The sequence below is a fragment of the Bombus bifarius genome, unplaced genomic scaffold, assembly GCF_011952205.1.
Source record: "Bombus bifarius isolate JDL3187 unplaced genomic scaffold, Bbif_JDL3187 scf7180000007979, whole genome shotgun sequence".
Classification (NCBI taxonomy): domain Eukaryota; kingdom Metazoa; phylum Arthropoda; class Insecta; order Hymenoptera; family Apidae; genus Bombus; species Bombus bifarius.
Genome location: NW_022884364.1, coordinates 900,230 through 914,904, shown reverse-complemented (window position 1 = coordinate 914,904; position 14,675 = coordinate 900,230). Strand labels below are relative to the sequence as shown.

The following is a 14,675-nucleotide window of genomic DNA, read 5'->3' as shown; positions in this document are numbered from 1 at the left end:
GTGAACTTGATCCCATCACTACCTTCGCTATAAAACCATCTCTTTCTTCGTTTCTCTCGCGGTTTCCTTCGCTACACGCCACTGGGCGTCACGACCTAACCCCTATCTCTCTCTCTGTCTCTCTCTCTCTCTTTCTCTTTCTCTTTCTCTTTACCCTCATCCCTGTTTCTCTCGTTACGCACCCCCCACCCCTTCTATCGGGCCTAGCGCTCGATCCTGCGTGCATTCCCCTTGGTCTCTCGGTTTCTCTGTCGCGAGCCGTGGCAACCGGTCCGCGCAGGCTACCGCCGCCGCAGCCGTCGTTAGACGAGCGGCAACATTCATCCGGACGCCGTCGCGCCGGGGACGTTTCAGTCGGCGTTCTAGCCGCGTTCGTAACCGGCCAAATCTATCTTCCGTCGGCCGGGAATTATTCGTAATCATTCGCATTACGTTACGACGAGAATTAATACCCTGAAGCTGACTAAGGGTGCGTCGGACAATTTGTGCTGGGTGAGAGAAAGGTGACACGAAGGGGTCGTGAACTCTCGCTTCTCTGGATCTTCGACCTGCTTGTATTCTACTCACGGCTGCGTTTCAAGTGGAGAGGAAGAGATTATTGTAGCAGACGTCCAGGTGTGTATTGTCTGACCGCTTAATTTAATGTATGGTGTTCATGAGAGAACGAATGGTTGTGGCTCGGAATAAAAAAAAAGTTGGATTTTAGAGAATTCGTAAGGAACACTCTGGCTACTATAGTTGTTTCAAGCGGAGAGGCAGAGATTATTGTTGGAGACGCCGAGGTGTGTACTACTTGATTGCTTGGTGTGATGTATCGTGTATGAAGGAGTGAACGATTTTGCTTGCATGACTGTGGTTTGAAATATATAATTGTCTTGAAAATTTGTAACAAATATTTTGGATGTGATAATTGTTTCAAGCAGAGAGGAAGAGATTATTGTTGGAGACATCGAGGAGTGTACTACTTGATTGCTTAGTGTGGTATATCGTATATGAAACAGTGAATGATTTTGGTTAATATGATGCATGGTATGCATAAAGAAATGAATGGTTTTGGTTGGATGTTCGTGGTTTGCTAGAAATAATTGTCTTAAATAATCTGTAATAAATATTTTGCATGTAATAATCGTTTCAAGCGGAGAGAAAGAGATTATTGTTGAAGACGCCGAGGTGTGTACTACTTGATTGCTTAATAAGATAGATGGTGTATAGTATAAAGGAGTAGATGGTTTTGGTTGGATGGTTATGGTTTGGGATAAATAATTGTCTGAAATAATTTGTAATAAATATTTTGGGAATAATGCTCGTTTGAAATGGAGACGAAAGGATAGTTGTTGATGGCGATTACCTGATGGCTTACTGTGATATATTGCCGCATTAAGGCTCGTTTGAAATCTCTGTACTTCTCCAAGTACAGCGTCTGTTAATGGGTTAAGACGTGAATGGTTATAGTTTGAGATAAACCGTAACCATTGGGAAAAGAGAATAAATAATTATTCCAAATAATTTGCGATAGATATTATGGTTTTGGGATCTTCATCCTGATAATGCTAATTATTGCAAATGGAGAAGAAGAGATTGTTGTTGGAGACGTTGAGATTTGTATTATAGGATAACGGTTAGTACGATGTACAAAGGATGTTTGGGTGGAATAATTATGGTTTGGAGCGGAGGATGTCGATTAATGTGCGTGTTTGTAATGGATGTGGATTTTAGAGGGCGAATCAGGGTGCCAGGGTGTGGTAGGAAATTCAGTATCTAGTTACTCGAGTATGTTTATGCTGGATAGAGAGATATACGATGACATATCGTGGTGTTTGTCCCCAGTGCGTAAATGTGTGCACGAACGAGGGAATGACCAATGGTCACGAAAGTTCAGATCTGGAGTTGAGATGTAGCTGGATGTCGTAGAGCAGTTCTTTGAGTTCTCAGTGTGATTTCTCGATTCTTGTGCTGTTGAGAGACAAAAGTATATTGCACGTGTATTTCGAAAGTGTAGCAGCTGAAAATGATTCAGCCCGATGTTGGAAGAACATTACAGCCATCAAAGAAGAATTTCAAGGATTAAAAAGGGTTAAAGGGTTAAAAATTTCAAAAAGTAACATTTGATCGCCGTTCCTTTCCTTAAATAATTATTTTGACCAAGTTTGAAATAGTTTTGAATAGTTTGAGTTGTGTCACGTTTTAAGTATACTTGCGATATGTTTTATTGGGATTATTTTGTTTAATTTGAAAACTTTCTAGGCTAACTATATCTAAATATATGAAATACACGCGAAATGACTTTATGAGTGTTGTTAAAGGAAAATATAAAATAAACTTTCTCGACAAAGAGTGTTTTTTATTAAATCATAAATACGATACGGAACCCGTTATTCAGCTAGTCGCGCTTCGCTAAATCTCAATAAAGGTGCATTCACACAAAATTAAAAAAACTAAGTTCACCGTGAAAGATAAAATTCACAGTTCTAAAACAATTACCAAAATATTCTACAAGAAAGAGATATTTGTTGGAAAAAAGAGGCTTAGAAATACAATACCAGAAGAAATTTTTCTACCTCTAACGTATAATAATATCATTTGTGATGGATATTTTAAATACCTTACATATCCATTAATTATTGTCATTTAATGTAAATAATTCATCATTATTTATTTAAATAAGTTATATGTCAAAATAAATAAATCAGCTTATTCCAGCGTGCAAACGAATATTTTTGATTCTGTTTAATGATGAACGATGCCTCTATTTTGATAAAATTAAGCATTTTTCGTACTTCATGTGGATTTTATGCAAGAGTTACTCTGCAACCTGGTGGACGTTCGTGAAATCCGTAAGAAAGAGAAAGTTTTGGAAAAGTTGACTGCGGTTCCATGATGCAAGTTCGGAAAGGTAATTTTCTTGCCCCTCTTACGTATACGTAGGAATGATTAACGTTGTTAAAGTGATGTGAAACTCGCGTATGTTGAAGAGAAATAGTTTAAGAAACTTTTTGAGACGTGTTCTCTTGAGGTTAATAGTGAATTATGTGACAGAATGAGATTTTAGACAGTTTTATAGCCCGGATATTCTCCCGCTGCTTTATATTTCATCTTCTTAATTTATTAAATTTGTCGGATATTACTGAAACATCTGGGAAATTAGAATTGAAAACTTTTCAATTATAATAAAAAATTAATTATTAGCTTTGTTGAATTTCAACTAATTTCTTACTGTCTTACTTTAAATAATTCTTTTTTTTTCTTTTATTAAATCGTACTTTTTCATTTGCAATTCCTCGCTTAACTTTCTTTTTTCTCTTTAATTTAGTACAGAAATCGAATTTTTCTCATTATATTTTCTCATAGATTTTAACGTCTATTAATAATTATTCCTTGTTAATCTCCACTAATTCCTTTTAATTGCTGCTTCCGCGATTTATAGAACAAGGAAAAGCTCTATGTAAACTCGATTAACTGTAAAGTATCTCGCAATTATCTCCAATTCTTTTTTAAATCCCCCTCGTTTGTATCTGGTACCGAGGAAATTCGTTCACATTCATTCGAACACATAATTCCCTTTTACTCGCCACAGTATCAAACGACTGATCTTGATTTTCGTTCTCTAAATTAGCAAATATCCCGGCGAGCATCGTAACCACTTATCTAAAATGGAAACTCACAGGAAAACACGAATTTTGTTTGAAAAATACAAACGAAGCTGAAAAGTGGCATTTTATTGCTCGTAACATAATATTGCTATATTACATTATATCATTTATGCATTTGAAAATAATATTTCATTGAGGGGGATTACTAATTTTTAAAAATAAACGAAAATCCGAGACCACATTTCCCATTTACCATAACTTTATTGTTTCTATCAAAAGGTATTAATTTTATTATTTTATTATTAATCAACCGTGGATATTTACGCGTTTATGGGAAATTTAAATATGCATAAATATGTACAATATCCAGAATATAACAAATATCCAAAGCAAAATATGCTTTATAATTTAATATATTTGTAATAATAAATATTTTCAATTATTTTATTATTAATCAACTGTGGATATTTACGCGTTTATGGGAAATTTAAATATGCATAAATACGTACAATGTCCAGAATATAACAAATATCCAAAGCAAAATATGCTTTATAATTTAATATATTTGTAATAATAAATATTTTCAATTATTCGACCAGTAAAACATATCTCTGCTTAGCTTTCATTTCTGCAATCGTATTGATAAAAATATAAATTTGCATAAACACACGCAATCTGATCATTAATTTGCAATCAATGCTTCGAACATATATAGCAATATGTCTTAGTTGGATATAAGTTTTCTACGAACTCGAAGGATGAAAATCACTATTCAAGTCTTTTCTTCGATTCTTCAAAACAAGCTGACCAGCTTTTTAGCAACTTGGTTTCTGTAAAACGCACAATAATTACAATCTTTTAGTTGCTAGAGTACCAATTGCAAATGCATATTGGCGACGACGTATATTTTGAAAGAACGTCGAAAGCAATTACCTTCTTAGCGCTACTTCACTTCCCCACGATTTTAGTCTAATTGCTGGTACCAGTGCTTGTTGAGAACGAGCAATCCAGATATACAAGGCTGCTAACGATTCGAAGTCACGTAGCAATAAAGTGTCATAAGATTGGTTTTTTTTGAAAGATACGAGAGATAATTTAGGAATAGATTGCTTTAACCTTCGCTGCTGATCGAATTTCCAATACCTGTCTTATGTGCTAAGTGCTAACAAAAAATTTCCATGTGAAATCTGTTCCCATGTTTTGCGAACTTTGCATATTTGAAAGAATCCTTGGCGTGATAGCGTTTTTCCCTTATATTGCTATAAAAATACGTCTTCTCAACATTTTGTCATTTTTAACCTGCTCTAATGTTTGCCTTGAAGGCAAAATTGCTATATTACTACTTTTACTAAAAATTAAAAATTAATTAAATTAATTAAAAAAATTTTTAATAAAAATTTCCTTTTTCCCAGAATCCGGTAATTTCTAACATAGTAACACTGTATTAATTCATTTTTTATTTTGAAAAGTCATTCGAAAGCAATTGTACACAGATTGTATTTGATAGGATCACAATATTGCAATGATATAGGTAATTACGTATTAATTAATTAATACATTGATAATATACGTAATCACGCTATATATAAATTTAATAATAGCATACATTGTATTTGCAATTTTTCGAAACAAATGAAAATAGGAAGAACAGCTACGTGAAGTTTTATTTGCTGTTATATTGCTAAGTTTTATGAGAATTTTGAACTTGGCGTGAAATATGGCGCTTAACAAGAAATTCTGCATCACAGAATATGAAACGTCGATTGCGGTACGGAATTATAGCAACATATGTAGAATTGATAACTTAGTTTCTGATATCCAACAAAATTTGCCAGGAAATTCGGAATGTAGGTAATAAATTTCGTATCACGTCGATACGACTCTATAACGTAACGTCAACGTGACATGACCATAATGCAAAACGAATATTTAAACATTTTAATGGACTGCATTTTTTCTGTTCACAGACTATTACGATACGCAATGAATTAAAAACCTTCTACGAGAATATCGTGTTGTATAAAACGTTTTTATTGCAGATTTCAAAATCTATAGTACATAGGAGAACACTTATGATATCAAAGCTATATTTCTGTCTATAAAATCTTCTATTCTGTAAGACATAATGTGCCGATAAAAAAGTTTGTACGAGTATTCAAATGCTGCCATGAGCAGTTTATTATGCTGCTGCAACTTGTACGAGAAAAATTAAAAGCATCCTGTGCTTCGCGATTTTTTCAGCGAAATGGCAAGATTAAAAGAAAATAGGAATAAAGAGAGAAACGCTATTCCTAGAGACTTGGTCACGAACTGGAAAAAGGTGTAGTTTGCAGCAAAAGAACCGTAAGCAGTGCTGTATTTACCCCAGAATCTCGGAATCGAATGAATGCCCGAGTGATTTGGCCATTCTTCGTCACAAAAGACTTCTGCCTTTCCTTTTTACAACTTCAAACACGTCTCTGTCTCACCGATGGAAATTCTTCCAATTGTCTCGAAAATATCTTTAATCTTGTCGATTCTATCAACGTCCATAATTTCAAGTTATTATGAGATTCGAACGTGTATTCGTTCTCTTCCACGCCGTTTATACAAGAAACGATCGGACAAAACATATATCGCGTCGTGTTAATCAGGTCAAGTAGGTAAAAAGAAGATCGTATAAATCGATGTCCGAAAATGTTTTATTTGAGAGTTATCAGCGTTCAAAAATGTTGGAAATTCCTTGCTTCCCCAAGGACGCAGACTTTCATCGATCTTAATGATCGTCGAACTCTTTCGAATATTCCTGTGATCGTTAAGCACAACTTTCCCGAAAATCTTCGAACGGTTATAACTCTTCGATAAAGCATTTTAAACTTTTCGCAAGTTTATACGAAGCCTTTTACCTACTTGATCTCGTTAACGCGTAGTATGAGTTTCGTTCCGACGCGACAAGCTTTTTCGCGCCTGTGTAATAAATAAAAAGAAAAAACACGGCGAATTTATGTTAAAACCCGAGAAAATAGTATAAAAAGTAAAAGCTTTTATCCATACAAACAATTATTCGACTTCCGAAAAATGGCTTCTACGAGATAACAACAACAAAATATTTCTATGAAAAGTTACGATTTGGCCATTTGGTCAGTTGCAGTATTAAACGTTCAAACGGTGAAATACATACGTGAAAGAAAAAACAATTCGCATTGGAAAAGCTAATTCAAAGAGTATCGAAAATATAGGCGGAAGGTTAGAATTTTTCGTCGATGGAAATGGAAGCGACAGCGATGCATGTTGGAAAGTTATTCGGTGCTTCTCGCGACCAGTTGAACCAGCGGTGCGACTACATTTGTCCGGCCAGTGCACGGGTCAAGCTACTCACCTCTCGCCAGCTACTCACATCTCGCTGGCTACTCACGCCTGATCAAAGGACGACCGAATTTACTTGGTGCCCGTTATCTCCGTTCGAATTCCGATACGGCGAGAAATATGATAGCTCTGCCGAAGCTTTCGAATCGACTTCCGTGAAATTTGATCGCGTTCGTCACTGCCTTAAACCGAAAGCGAGAGAAAAAATGGGAAAGTGAAGAAGGAAGCGAAGGAAATGTAGCAACGTATATGGATAGACCGCGTTCCAGTCACGGTGAATAGCCTCTGTCAAAATGCTGAGAAAGTAAAATGAAATGAACGTCGATCAATTTAACGTACGACGAACCATCTTTAAGGTTTTTTATTCATTGAACAAACATATTTTTCGTGGATGAATCCGTAAATTTAAATGTTCCAGGATTTCTACAATTTACTGCATTTACTCTGTTAGCACTAGAACTATCAATCTAAATGTACTGTAAATTTTGCTAAGAACACCTGTATATTTTTGGTAATTATAAAAATAAAAAAATCTCTGATTTATCATTTTCACGCAAATAGTACGGTTTATTAATTACCGTTGTTTAATGATCGTTATGAAATATTTATGATACGACTGGTTATTGGAAGCTAATGGAAGTGCAGAAGATACTTTTTCATAAGCTTAACTTAATACTCGAAATTTATTGTTACTTCGTATAAAATAAATTTTAAACTTATGGTTCGCAGCCATTCTGCGAGGAAATATATATTGGCCACATCTTTGCGATTTTTTCTGATAACCATAACGTTAAAATACAGAGATAAATTATATGAAAAAAAGATGCAAATTAGACGTATCGAAGCAACATTATATCATTTTTAACGTGTCCTCCGTATCGCAAGTTACCCTGCACCCTAATCCCCCTACCCTAAACGATCCTCCCACGTCTTCATTCTTCTCGTAATCGTCTTACCCTTAAAGTCATCTGTCATGCATAGCCTCATCCACCTACTCGAAATTCACAGTCAAGGACTAACATAAATCAATATTGATATTATCAATCTCTCTAATCCAAATATAAATAAACAAATAAAATCTAAGCAAGTATTCTTCTCACCTATAAGAACGTTTCAATGATAGTAGAACAACGTCATAACGTAACAGACGCTCTATTTTGGATATATTACGTATTTTTCCATTTCCTATGAATTTCGCCTATTTCTGCATCTACGAACTTCATAGATACGTAAAAATCCGCCCCCAATTGTAATTAATCAGACTTACGTTCCTTCTGTTAGTGATATTCTCATCGTTATATGATACTCGAGTGTTTTGTCGTCCACGTCAGGATTAAATTCTCTGGAATTCTGTGGAACACGTAGCAATTCCAAACTTTTGACCTACGGTGTATCATTCTGAGTACCTTCTTGGTCGTCTGACAAATCGCCCCCGAGCCATTAATTTATCTCCACCGGCGTATCCAGCATCTTGAGTTACAAAAATGGCGTTACGAAGAGTAATGCCAGGTATAAAAACAAGCTGCCGAAGAAGGAACGAAAATAAAAAAAAAAGGAAAGGAAGAAAGAGCGAAGAGTCGAAAGCACAGACAGCAACGAGTGGATGAAATTGAAAAACGAAGTCGGAGAGCCGAACGTCGCTCGAGGGTGTAATATGAAGAATTTCCGTTAAAAACAAGTTGTTTGTCGATGTATTTAGACGGTGAAAATTCAGATAGCGAGTTGGGGTCTGTGAGGCCGTAGCTCGGCAAGAAAATGTCGATGCAACGTTTCTGACTAGAGAATATTTCGAAGCTTGAGTGAAAGCTGAATATGTAAACAGCTTGTCGATGCTTCTCTCAACAGTTTCCGCGAATCGTATTTGTTTCGAGCGAAAATAATTTCTCGATGGAATAGCAGGGACTATAGGTAATTTGTGTTGTCAATCCGATTTTTTTTTATTCTGATATTTTTTCTACTAAAAATCGTGTCATACAGGCAAGCCGCGAATAAACCGCCGATATTAAACATCACGACAAATGACAGCTCTGCTGTGTGCTTCGTTAAAAGTGTTCTTCGACGTTTTCCGATTGTACCGTATAAATAGATGTACACGATAAATCGCATCGAAAGAGGCAAATAACGTTTGCTTAATAGGAGCATGGAATACTAATTCTCTTGGTTAAAAGCATTTATAAAAAGTCGAATATGTGATTTGAGACGGAATTTCAATAATAATAATACAACTAATTATTTGAAAATCAATGATATTAAACGTGTACGATGGAAATATAAAGTAAAACGTTACCGGGAAACATGTAAATTATTCTGTGAAATTTTTCTTTCATTGTGATCAAAAGTTTATTATCTGATATTTTTTAATCTATATGATCTGCTTAATGATTAATAAAATACATAATATTTGGAGTAATCCATGTAATAATTGATGAAATAAAATATGTATATATAAGCAATATAATAAATACGTAAGCTTTACGAGTAGGAAATTATATTAAACATTATATTAATTATATTAAAACATTTAAACTAGGAGGCATTCTTTATGCATACTATACATATTGTATATGTTTTGGAAAACATTTTGCAATTTCATTAACATTATAACGAGGCACGATTGTTACATATTGCGTTAACGAACTTTGAAATTTAGTTTGAAAACGTACATAGTAGTTATAGGATATTTACTGCGAACGTATATTTAGTGAAAAATTAATATACAACATGAATAGTTATGTAAAACATACGATAAATGTTAAAGACGATCCCAATGAATATCGAGTCTTATTAACATAATGAATAATCGACTGTTTAAATATTTTTCTAAACTCTGCAAAATATACAGGGTGGTTGGTAACTGGTGGTACAAGCGGAAAGGGGGTGATTCTACGCGAAAAAAGAAGTCGAAAATATAGAATAAAAATTTTTCGTTTGAGGCTTTGTTTTCGAGAAAATCGACTTTGAATTCGATTTGTCTCGTTGTCTCGATGGAAAAATTAAAAAAAAATTTTTTTTTTAATTTTTATTCTATATTTTCGACTTCTTTTTTAACGTAGAATCAGCCTCTTTCCGCTTGTACCAGCAGTTACCAACCACCCTACATATTTATGCTAAATATCTTATAATTTTTATACATTTTTTCCAGATTGTTTTCAAACTGTACGAATATAGCGATGACGGTCAAGTCTCGTTACAATGTTAAGGAAATTTCAAATTATTTCATACACACAAAATACAGTCATAAAATATTTCTAACAATATTTCGAAATACAGCAGCAGCTCAATACTTGCGAAAAAGCGATGAAGCGACTGTAAATCAACTCGAAGAAACATTTTCGAAGCTTCTAATGCAAAAAACGACAACTATTTTCTAATCTTCCAGCGTAATGAAGCGAACAACACACTTTCGTGAACAGTCTCTCGCATAACACCGTAACGAAGCAGCCTGCCGAATGATTAATCGGTTCTAATCGCATTTCCGGCGGATTTCCATTCCGACGACCGAGCACTCGTAGCCGATAGAACCGATACGACTGAAATTTCGAGGTAGCAACCCTATTTATTCACTAGGAGAGCGGCAAAGGTAGACAGAATACAAGGACGTTTCATTAATCTCGTGTAACCTGATTTTTCTTCGTTTAACAGGAAAACATTCCGCTGACATGCTACTTTCTTTCTTTTTTTTTATTCAGATTAGAGAAACAGAACGTAGAAAGAGATACAAACAAATTTTTTCATATAAATAAAAATGTAAAGTCAGCCGTAATATACCGATATGCGATGCCAGGGTCCTTTTGCAATAATTTATTAACTAATAACATTGGTAACATGACAAGTGGCAAATTCTGTGTTACGCGTACACGTATATTGCATACGTTAATTATAAACCAGCTGAAGGTCATAAATAGACGGCGGATATTTATGCAAATATGCATATTTTTCATATTGCATACGTTTCGCGTATTTCATTTAAAAGGCATACGACTGAATATATTTTAAATTCCCTACATATTTTACGTAGATACTTTACTTTTGCCATTTCCTTGCAACACCTTGTTGTTGCAACTTGTTGTAACCCGCATGATCAATAGGCTGCGCATTTTTATGCATTTGCGAGAAACGTAAAGCTGCAAGAGTACAGAGAATGCAGAAAATATGGAAAAATATGTATATGCGCATGCGTTTCGTGTAAACAAAGTCGTGCAACAATTGATTTGCAACAGAGTACAATAACTTGCGTTGAAATACAGGAAACGATAGAAAATACAATTTAAAATATGGAACATTTTATACGGTAAACAAGTGAGCAAAGGGTAACGTGTTAAGGAAAATAGGAAAAGTATTTTTTTTTTTTAAATTGACACCTCACTTATCACTCTGTATTATGTTACAGGAAATACGTTTTCCTATTACTGGGAAAAAATCACTTTCGTTGCTCGATATCGGGTCGTTTCTGTATCGGATTGTGATGAGATACTTTCTATCTTTTCTTCTAATAATTCTTCGTAACAAGCCGTACAACTTCTCAATTCCCTTTGAAATCGTGTAGAACGTTCGAGATTGATACCATTTACAGTGAAACGATAAAACGTGTTAAAACATATCGCATAACTGTAACCAAAACGCGTTAAGTTAACCGTGTTAAAAGTTAATAATATGTGTTGAAAAAAACCGAGTAAGGGAAAACTGTGGGAAAATGAGTCGTCTGAAGGAGAAAGTACCGTGTAAAAAGAGTCCCAGGTGTAAAATACAAAATGTATAGCAAAGTGTAATACTCGTTATAATATCTAGTACGTAAAAAAATCTTTTTTTCTGCGTTTCATTTTTCAAATTATCTCAACAAAAATAGAAACTCGCACAAATATCCGCGATCTAACTATCAGTTTATGTCTCATAGTAAGCTTATCCGATGTAATTTGAATTAAAAACTTCTTCCAGCTTACAAATTAATTTATCGTCACCTAAGCGATACCATTTCACGGTAGAAAATCTCAATCGTTATACAGTTGTACTGAGAATTATGGAAAGTAAAATAAAATAGCTGACACATTGCAAATGTACACTCGATGCTTATGTAATATTTGTATACGTGTTACGCACTCTTAACATATCATTTGCATATTGCTTGCATATTTGAATATATTTCAGCTGTATACAAATCCGCAGTGTAATAATCAACTTCCTAAACGACGATATTGCGTCACGTCCGAATGTTTCAGATTCACAAATGCCGGTTCTTTAAAAATAAATTTTACGCAATAGAATATTATTATCCCACTAATAGTATCAGCGTTAATAGATCGTAAGATCGTCTCGACTCTTTCTTTTCGCCTGCGTTTTTTCCAGCTAAATTAGGTTGCGTTAAAAAAAAGAAAACAGCAACGTTCCAAGTGTCGATATGTCTTTTTTACGTACACAAGTGCGTACGCAACAGCCACGGTTTTCTCTACGCCATAAAAGCAGGTGTTAATGCCCGGAGAATGCAAGGAGGGAAAACTAGACGCTCGGTTTAAAGTAGAAAGGTCTTTCGATGGCAGACACGGGCTCCCAATTTCCATTGATCGCGCAACGAATCTATACATTTCGTTTAAGCTTAATTGCTCTCAAAATGCCCTCGTTGCGAGGACCTCTGAAATCTGGTTCAATGGTTTTTGGCTCGACGTGCCGCTGGGGAATAAAACTTTCGTCGAAAACGCGAAGAAAACGTGGGGAAGGCCAAAGGGCGTGGTCCACGGGGTAGGTGCGCGGTGATTTTTCTTTTGGGGAAACAAGCGTCGGATAATCCTAGGCTGGCTACTCGTGCGTGGCCAGGTCGATTGATTCGTTAGCTAATGCGGCCCGAGGATGAATCGCGGACGCATTTAACCGTGTATTCGAGTGGATTGCGCTGTCGGCTGGTGCTGATGGTATGCATATCGAAAACAAACCGGGTGTCGCGAAAAATATATCGAAATATCTCGGAAACGACGCATTGTTTAGAGAAAAACGTTAAATTTGTTAATATTTCTGAGATAATCTAAAGTAACAGAGAAGCGAAAGTTTTACGATTTCAAAGAGGCGTTGATCTTGTTTGCTTTGCGTCTCTTGAACGTTTTCGAGATTATCTCAAGGCTAGTTTTCTTCTTCTCTTTTTTTCAGACGGAAAGTTATATCGCTTTTTGTAGCATCTTATTCTTCCTCTCTCTCTCTCTTTCTGAGAAAAAGGAGAAACTATTGTATTTAAGAGATCTCATTTTAAAATGTTGTTCGGTAGAAGAAAAAGAATTTCCATGTAGTCTAACTTCGTGTAATTTAATATTTTAATAATTGCAATTTGATGAATCTCTCTGAGGAGTTCATAATGAAAAATTGTTGGAAAAACGCTACCCATCGAGTGGCTTTTAATCATGAAAAATACAGATATGTCTGATAGAGATAGTGTGTCCGTCAATATTTGTCGAGTCTCCATGGCAGATGTGTTCAATTTAACACGAAGCTTCGACAAACGCGGTGATTGCACACCCTGTGTCGAGGAATTAGCGATACGTATCAATATTATTCAAGGATTTGAAACGAAAATTTAGAACTGTCAGTAGCTCTAAATTTTCCTAACGACTGAATAAATCTTTAAACGCTCGTCATTCACCAGAACCTTTACAGTTGCAGCACTCTCTCTCTCTCTCTCTCTTCTATAGTGTCGCTTTTAATCATCTTTAAAGGATCTCCTTATCAGTTTACCCCTTGTTCCTTCGAACCGGACAGCTAAATTTCATTAGCGTTAGAATTACCGATGACTGCAGTAAAGTAAAACTTGTGAAATAATTAGACCAGCCAGTGATTGAGAAGGCTCTTCCTTTGAAAAAAAATACGTCTACAGCGATTCGCGAAAGTATTCACTCTTCTTAGAAACATTTTGAAATTTCTTCTAAACGAAACACAGATATTTTCATTATATTGGCAAAACTGTAAACAGATCTTACAATGCATATACAAAATAATTGTTGAAAGCATAAATCTTCCGAGGTATATCAAAGTATCTAAACAGTCAATTATTCGCTTTGATTGATAAACCAGAATATTTAACGAAGCCATTATTTAACACTAATTTTAATATTTTATTTTTAATATTAATTCATAGTGTATACAATTAATTTATTTAATTTATCTAATACGCTTAATCTTTCGTCCAGCGTATGTTTGCAATAAGCGTCTTGTAACTTCTCCTGTACGTTTTCGGATTGATTGCAAATTTTATTATTACAATCACGACAGTCGTGTCTCATTACAATGCAAACGAAGTTTCAGAAAGCTTCGCGTAATGCACATAATACGTTCGGAAAGAGTTCCTGCTGCAAGTGTTCGAATACTTTCGTCAGCCGGTACATCCTGTATCGTGAGTAGATTGATTATTGGGAATTTTATTTGAAAGAGCTCCATTTTCACAGCAACCTAACATTTTTCTCATAATCATAAATCAATCGTATTTTCAGTATTTTTATAGTAACACTCTACGTTATCGTCTTTCCAACATATTAAAAACAGATTTTGATATTAGATAACGGTTCTGCGGATAAAAATTCGCAACACGTTGGAATTTTTCCCCGCTGGCGCAATCCTCTTGCCTGTAGTTAACAAATTCTCACGTCGTTGCGCATATCTCCGTCGTCGGAGTCGTCGTCGAGGAAAAGGTAAATACTTGATGAAATTCGTGGCACGGCGCGTTTACAGATCGTTTAGATGAAGCAGCTCGAATCGAAATAACTC

General features: G+C 35.2%; 1 protein-coding gene across 2 annotated transcripts in view; it reads left to right on the top strand.

Moving 5' to 3' along the window:
• The first annotated feature begins 263 nt into the window (after positions 1 to 263).
• LOC117204705 overlaps positions 264 to 14,675 on the top strand; it is a 40,638-nt gene continuing 26,226 nt past the window's right edge. For both annotated transcript variants that reach the window (XM_033442342.1, XM_033442340.1), the window contains exon 1: positions 264 to 615. The gene's annotated coding sequence lies outside the window, so the exon portion shown is untranslated. The remainder of the gene's footprint in view (positions 616 to 14,675) is intronic.